Below are 9,255 nucleotides of genomic sequence, written 5' to 3'. Positions count from 1 at the left end.
AATAATAATAAATAAAAATAATATAATAATAAAATATAAATATAATAATAATTAATTAATTTTTATATTTAAGAAAAATTCAATAAAATTTACAAATAGCCAAAAACAAATAAAATAGTATTTAAACTACTAATTTATTTATTAAAATTTAGAAAGGAAAATATTTTTAATTTTTGTATTATTATTATTTTTTTTAAATTTAGAATAAAATAAAATGAAATAAAATATCTCAAAGTTAAATTTATTTAATTATTATTTTTTAATTAAAAATTTATTAAACTAAAAATAAGAATCAAAATAATATATGATTAAATATATAAATATAAAATATTTAATATCAATAAACAAGTTAAAATTTAGGGAGGATCAAAGATCACGTGTCTACACATAGTATGGTTTGGAGAGGTCGGAGGGTAATGTGTGTGCAATCTATAGTACTACCTCAGATGAAGTAGAGAGTGTAGACACGTAATTTTGTCCCTCCCGGAAAGCATTTTTACTATTTTATCCCTGCCTTACCATGTATCCTACCCTATATAATAATTTTTGCACAAAGATACAAAAATAACAAATTCCTAACAAACCCAATCCTAATTATTCTTTTGGTAACAAAATTAACAACCCTTTCCTATTAGATAATTAGGACACCTCACCCATTTGACCGCCCTACCCACTTTTATGATAGACATTATTTCTATATATAGAGGAGGGAATACAAGAAAAGGAACAGATTTTTTTCATTGAGAAAAAGGGAGGGGGGACAACGAAAAAAAGGAGCACACAAAAAGCCTTCTTCTTCAGAGAAAAAACGAAGGAGACAGCGATTTACACACAACACACTGATCCTCCATTTTTTGACCACTCTCCTCACACCACGAAAAACACATACGAATCGAGGAGAGAGTGAGATATTCGAGAGAGCGAGAGAGAGAAATAGTGAGAGAGAGTTCGAGAGAGCGAGATCGAGATCGAGAGAAGAAAAATTGGAGAGAGAGAGATCACAGCTGGAGAGAGACTAATCGGAACTGAGATCGGGAGTAGGGATAATAGAGAAATCGAGGGAAAAATAGGAAAAAAACAAGTGAAAATCACAAGAGAGGAGACAGCCCACCACGGTTGCCATTCCACCGATCAACTTCTTGGTCGGAAAATGCCGAAAATTGATTAGAAAACACCTTCGATCACTATCACGGTTTTAATCCGCCAGAGACTGGCCGAAGTGTTGCCGGATCTGGCAGCGACGGTAAGCTCACAGTTGGTCGGCTTTGGCTCCATTTTTGTTGTTCGGGTTTGATTAGTCGACTTCGGGATTCGAGTTGGAGAATTCGCTTACTGAGGTTCCACTTGAGGATTCTGGGCGTGGATTCCATCTCGTTCAATTGAGTAATACTGGAATAAAAGAGGCATTAAGTTCCACTCTTCATCTCCTTCTCCATTAATAAATTGTTTGACATTTTATATGGTAAATGTGTTGATGTTTGAATTTTGCCTTCGCTAATTTTGATGTAATTTATATCATGGCAGTTGATTATTGATATTGATTGATAGTGTGAATTGGATGGTCAAAGAAGTTGGGTTTAATTTGGAGGGTAAATCTTAATTATGGGGATGACGTGAAAAGTTGGCTAATTCATAATTTTAGTTGGAATATTTATTTTGTTAGTTGAATAATTTTCATGTTTGTGAAATCGATAGTATCACTGTTTTAGGTCGCTAAATGGATAGGCAAAAGTTTAGGTCGGGTAGGAAAATTTAGGAATGATATTGGATCGAGTGCGTGGAATATTGAACGTGTTGAATGCTTTTCTAGTTTGTCTCATGAAATTAAAATTGTATTCATTTGATGGGGAATGCCCCAAAGGAATCGTATTTATTCATCGGGGAATGCCCCGAAGTATTATGTACTTGAAGACGGGGCACGGTCAAGGCCCAGAACATCGGGTGGAGTTTTAGTTCAGAAGTAGTTTAGGATTAGTTTAAAATAGAGTAGGTTTACATTTTCGCATTTTTCAGTTTTCGGGACTGTATAAGTGGACTGGACACTAAATTTTGGATTGTTTTGGTTTGTGTTCGTTTGTTTAATTGTTTGGGTATTTTATGTGGTTTGTACATCCATAGTGTCAAATTAGCCGATATGCTCCACCAAGCGACCGTGGTCGAACCATGGGATTGAGGGGTGCTTAATACCTTTCCCTCGGTCAATAGAATTCCTTAGCCTAAATCTCTGTTCGCGGACCAGTCTTAAAGAGTCAAAATGTTTTGAAAAGGATTTTCCGATGTTGACTTGGCACACCGGATTATGCCAAGTGGCGACTCTAAATAAAAATTGTAAATAATCCTTTTTCGAAACAAATTTTCATCTTTTGTCACTTTAATAATAAAAACTCTTTCGAATGATAAAATCTTTTGTCGGAGTTAAAAGGGATGTGACAAAGAGTGTTTTCGATAGACTCTCGGCTCAGGATAGATAATAGTATAACAAATAAAAAATATAAAAGCATACAACAAAATGGGATAATAGACTTCCAGTTAATACAGGAAACAAGACAACCTCAAGATAATACTCTAAACTATCTATTCGAAGTCATAGACATCACCAAAACACCACGAACAAGAAACTTTAGATGCAGGCAAAGCACTCTTCCCTATTGTTACGAGCGCACTCGTACCTACTAATCCTCTACCCTAATCCGCGTCCTCCGCACCTTTTTATCAAGGGTCATGTCCTCCATATGTTGTACCTGGTCCATATCATGCCTAATCACGTCCCTCCAATATTTCTTCAGTCTACCTCTACACCGCCTGAACCCATCTATAGTCAGCCTCTCACACCTCCGTACTGGAGCATTTGAGCACCTCCTTATCATATGTCCGAACCAACGTAACCTCACTTCTTGCATCTTGTCCTCCACTGAAATCACTCTCACCTTCTCTTGAATAATCTCATTTCTAACTCCATCTCTCCTGATAAGTAATCGATCCTTCCTTAATTAATTACTCATTGTTCAACATGAGCTAGTAATTAGATAATTCGATCCCACTTTTTTGTCTGAAACTTTCAATTGCCTCTTCATTAGTTCTTCATCAAAAGGTGTCTAAATTGCTCGACAATCCTCCTTGCAGAATGAATGTGAACAGAGGGGGATCTATGTGTATGGGTGAGGGTGCCATGGCACCCGGTAACCTCGACTGAAACTTTGTATATATATGTATATACATAGAAGAAATGAAATATAGATTAAACTTGTCACCCTTAAGATCAAGTAGTTAGATAGCACAAGTGGCAAAAGGAGCTCCCGGCCATCCAGCTGATCCGAGTTTGAATCCCTCCTGGTGCACATTGTTGTATTTTTTTTTTTATGTTTTTCCTTGCTTAGGAAGGGCTCCAACCCTCTTTCTTCACTCTTTCACCGTTTCGCCTTTTCATTGCTTTTTCTTTTTTAGTTCTATTCTATACTAATTCAAATTATTGCGTTAATTAATTCTTAATTTTTTAACTTTCTCTTTTGTTAATTACTATTAATCTCTTGTTACGAGTATTAAGTGTATACCATATCAACGAACAAATAAAAATATATATAAATAGTAAATTGTTTTAAAAAATTAAGTTTTTAAAAATGATTTATTATCATGCTAAAGTTTTTTTAAATTTAAAGATCTGTTTAATCTTTCATCAAAGTTCACGCTAAGTGAAGATAACTATATTGAAACTATAATTTTTACTCCTTCTCAATTATATATCTGTAACAACATATAAAGATAATGAAATATGAATATGTTGAAGTAATGATATTAGATGGTTTATACAAATTTCGATGTTTTAACATTATTTTTCTTCTTTCTGTTTTAGAGTTAATTAATTTCTTTTATTAGTAAAAAGAAGTTGGGCTAATTAGGTATCTTGAATCTCAGATATCTTGAAAGAGAATATAACTAAATATTCATATTTGATTAATTTGTATATAAAAATAAAAAAAGATAAATAGTTCGAAATATAACTCAAAATTTAAAAAAATCGACCCGTTTATCTTCGTGGATAATTTGGCACCCAAAACATAGGAATCCTGGATCCGCCTCTGAATGTGAACTGAGTTTAATCAAATCATGAAATTTAATAAGTATATTAAGGTTATGTATCAAGTATGAAGAAATTAAAGTGAATTAAAACAAAATTTAAAAACTAATGACAAGTCATGAGATGTGTACGAGTTTGACTGAATCTTAGGTTTCAGCAATACATCATGTCCGTTTTAATTTATGTGATGGTGTTATATATATAGTGGTTTTACGTTAACAAAAATTCTAAATCCACTGATGCATATATAAAGAAATAGCTTAAAACAGCATAAGTGATCAATATGTTAACTTGTTTGAATTAATTATCTGTTGACGAAATTTTGTGAAGGTAATTAGGTTGATTATATCTATCACCATTTGTTAGTGTATATGAGTTAAATCCTAATTATTATTATATATGTACTGCTCATCCATTAATTCATATTAAGGATGTATGATCCAGCATGAATATATTTGCAAGAAAGTATATACTCTTTCTTTATATAAGAGCTTTGTGATATGGATAATATAGTTAAGTATTAGAATTATTTTACATCTTTTAAGGTAATTTAATATGTAATTCTATTATTAAATATAAACTATTACACAGAAATATAAAAGTCTAGCAAAATATGGCAAGTAGTAATTACTACAACTTATTCTGACTGGGAAAGCTGCTCTTAGATGCTTGATACCATAAAATAAAGTTTGACTAGTTTAGCAATGTTACTAAACTACGCACTAAAGGATCGTTTGGTCGGAAACAAATTATAACGGGATTAATTAATTCTTATCCTAAAATTATTTTCGGGATTAAATTTCCTTTATCTCCTGTACCAAGATAATTTGGACAACATACAAATTAAGATGGAATTTTCTCTGCCGCTTGTTATTACCTTAAAAAATAGGGACAAACTCAATTTAAGTATTTAACATATAACCATTTTTTCGCTAACTGCTTAGTATTTGTATTCTCTCAATACTCAATAATTAATACGAGTAATTAAACGATTTTTTTTATTTTAAATAATGTATCATCATATCTTATTCATTACTTGTTCAATGAATCTATACAGATTATAAATCCAAACAAATTTAAAGGTATTTTCACCTTCAAATATTCGATGTCTAAAATTTACTATTCAGAATAATCTAGATCTGCAATGTAGAAAATTTACTATGAGGGGTTTTACTACTATCCATAAAATATGACCCCTTTACCATATCAACAGACCTTTGGTAATAAGTCATAACATATGATTATTACTAGTTTACTTTCTTGATTTTCATGCACTTGAACTTAAAACGAAGACGTGAACTTTACCACAGCTAAACAATCGATCTTACAATATATATAGGAGTAGTAGTAGTAAAAATTTAGAAAAGACATTAACAAGAGAAATTAAAATAGAAAAATTTTGCCAAATTGTAAAAAAAAAACAAGATTCTCATATCACGATACTCAAATTTTATTACAAAAACTAATAGCCAATATAATATTGCATATATATAAATATTACTACTCTTTCATCATAAGCTAGTAATTAATCATTTCTCATCATTTTTTTTGCCTGATATTTCTAGTTTCTCCATCATCAAATCTTCATCAGAATCCATTTCTAGCTGCTCCATCATCATCAAATCTTCATCAAAAGCCATTTGACTTTCACGGCATTCCTCTGTACAGAATGGATTTGAACTGTGTTCAATCAAAGCATCAAAATTAATAAACATATTAAATCTATCAACTAAGTCTAAAAAGGAAATTAAAACAAATAAACAACGACAAGTGAGATGTATTTTGGTTATATGTTACGTCCATTTTAATTATGTGATAGAAATTATATAACTCACAATTGTTACCACATAGGGGAGAAATGGGAGTTGTACTTTATGTATGTATATATGTTGATTAAAATTTTGAATCCACCACCACATAAAACATGTAAATTTAAGAAAGATGTGTGGATCAATCCAATTCGATCTATAAAAAAAAATCACAAAATAAAAAAACATTATAAAAAGAATTTTCAGAAAAAAAAAAAAAAACATACTTGTACATATAAATATCATTTTCCATTTTGAGAATGGACTTGCAATAGAAACACTCTTTGAGAAAATCACTAATATAACTAGTCACTCCAATAGAAGAAGAGCTAGCCGCCGCTGCAGTAGCAGCAACAACAACATTATTATTATTATTATTAGAAGCAACAACAACATTATTATTATTATTATTATAATTATTAAAATGAGAAGAAGAAGGCTTAAAAAACTTGTTTGAATTATCTGTAGAAGAATTTTTGCTAGGGTTTTTGGATTGGTCAAAACTATCAGAACGGCTAACTCGAGAACGTTTGGACATTATAGTATTGAGTTTTTTTTTTTCAAAAATACAATTTAGAAGAAGTACTTTTGGAAATGAAGAATAAAGATTGTAGAGAGGCCAATATATATAAGGTGATGTATGGTCTTGATCTTTTGTTTTCAGTCCAAAAAATCTTGACTGACATCAATTTTGGTCAATGTTCAAATATATATCTGATTACAGACATAAAATGATGTGAATTCTTTTCCTAAATTGAGAGAATCGTAGCAATTTAATCAATTACTAACCATCCTGCAATGTGGGTAATTGCAGTACCAGATTTTGCACCAAATGTACTTATTACGTACAGTACTATTATATCTAACCATAGGTAAGTTATTACTATATGACTAAGAGGTCACGGGTTCAAGTCGTGAAAACAGTCTCTAGCAAACTATATCGTAAGTGAGGGTTTCTGCTGAAACCATGAACTTTTATGAACGCAGTACTGTAAAACAGAGAAAGAAAAGAGATAACCAAGAAGGAAGATCACTTTATTGATGTGTAAAACCCTTATTCTTTTATTATAGAGATTACAAGTATATATATATATATATATATATGTTAGCTAGATTTTTCTTAACCGACCTATCTTTAAGTACTACACTTAACATTTAATAGGCTCTTTCCTTAACCAACTTCTAACTAACTTTACATACCTTTAACTAACTTTTCATATAAACTGTTAGGATTTTGGAAGCTTCTATCAGCTTCTATATGACTCCTTTTATCATCATCTATGTCTCAACACTCCCCCTCAAGCTAGGAGGGGTGAATATATTAAGAACTCCTAGCTTGGATAGCAAGAATTCATGCTGAACTCTACTTAGACCTTTGGTAAGAATGTCAGCAGGTTGATTTTGTGTAGACACATAGCTGACAATGACCAGCCCTTGTTGAAGTTTTTCTCGGATGAAATGGCAGTCAATTTCGATGTGTTTAGTCCTTTCGTGATAGACTGGATTTGCAGCAAGCTGAATAGCTGCCTTGCTGTCACTGTATATGTTAACTGGAAGTTCAATCTCATCATCTAGATCTTTCAAAATTCCCAGTAGCCATACTAGTTCTGCGACTGTAGTTGCTAAACTTCTATACTCAGCTTCAGCTGAGCTTGTTGAGATTGTTGTCTGCTTTTTGGCTTTCCAAGATATTAGTGAATTTCCCATCTTAATTATATATCCAGTCATAGACTTTCTTGTAAGAGGACAAGTTGCCCAATCTGCATCACAATAGGTAGTGAACATATTAGTTGAACTACTGGATAATAGTATACCTTGACCTGGATTCCTTTTGATGTATTTGACAATCCTTAGTGCAGCATCCATATGTGACTTTTTTGGATATTGAAGAAACTGGTTCAATGTTTAATCACTGTATGAGATATCAGGCCTTATCGTGTTTAAATATAAGAGTTTTCTAACCAGCTTTTGATAGGTTCCTTGATTGACTAGTTGATCATCAATGTTTTGACCAGTTTGATCATCATAATTCTTAGAGGTTAGCTTGAGGTTCCAGCTGGTTTAGCACCTGATATTCCAACCTCTGATATGAGTTCAAGTGCATATTTCCTTTGACGCATAAGAAGGCCAGCTTTGGATCTTGCAAATTCTATCCCAAGAAAGTATTTTAATTCTCCTAAATCTTTTATTTTAAATGCTTTTTGCAGAGACCTTTTGGTGTCTTCAATAAGCTTCATACTACTTCCTGTAATCAGCATATCATCAACATACACTAAGATTAATGTAGTTCCTTCAGCTCTCTTTCTTGTAAATAGAGAATAATCATATTGACTTTGCTTGAATCCCAATTTCTGAAGTGCCTCTGTTAGCTTATGATTCCATTGCCTTGGGGCTTGTTTAAGTCCATAGAGTGACTTTACCAGTCTACATACTTTCTTATCCCCCTGACTGGTAAAGCCTTAAGGCAATGCCATGTATATCTCATCATGTAGGTCACCATGTAGAAAGGCATTGTACACATCCATTTGATGAATGTGCCAATGTCTAGAAGAAGCTAATGACAAGATGGTTCTTACTATAACCATTTTAACAACAGGAGAGAATGTTTCTTTATAATTTATTCCCTCCTTTTGGCTATATCCTTTTAGCAACTAACCTTGCCTTGAATCTTTCAACCTCACCTGTTGATTTGTACTTGATTTTATAAATCCATCTACACCCTATGCAGTCTTCCCCTCAGGTAAGTCAGTAATTTCCCAAGTATGGTTGCTTTGCAAAGCTTATATCTCAGTTTGCATTGTCTCTAGCCATCTTGGATCTTTACTTGCTCAGTAAGCCCAGAAGTTGCAGCAATGAAGACTTGATAGGATGCTTGCAAATGATCATATGCCACATAGTTAGACATAGGGTACTGCACATCTTTGTTGATATTTAAGGAAACAAAGTCTTTCATCCACACAGGTGGATGGACTTCCCTTGTGGATCTTCTTGTAGCAACTACCACAGCCTCCTGACTTTTCATATTTTCAGGTGGAGCATGCTCAAGGTCTGCAACACCATTATCAGCTTCTTGAACTTGCGCAGATAATTGATCAAGTGAATCCTGCTCAACTATTCTTAAGTTATTTTCTGACTCTTGGTCAAGAGTAGCATCACCAACTATTTCAAAAGGAGAACCTCTATTATCAACATGATATAACAATTCAGGACTGATCATGTTATCAACAAAAGGACATTTATATTGTTGAGAAAGTAAAGTAGAAAAAGGAAAAATTGATTCCTTAAATATGACATCCCTGCTAATAAAGAAGGAATAAGATGTCAAGTCAAGTAATATATATCTTTTTTGTACTTCTGAGTAGCCCATATGAA

The sequence above is a fragment of the Capsicum annuum genome, chromosome 6 (assembly GCF_002878395.1).
Source record: "Capsicum annuum cultivar UCD-10X-F1 chromosome 6, UCD10Xv1.1, whole genome shotgun sequence".
NCBI classification, from domain to species: Eukaryota; Viridiplantae; Streptophyta; class Magnoliopsida; order Solanales; family Solanaceae; genus Capsicum; species Capsicum annuum.
The sequence above is the reverse complement of the archived record's forward strand: the minus strand, read 5'-3'. Positions refer to the sequence as shown.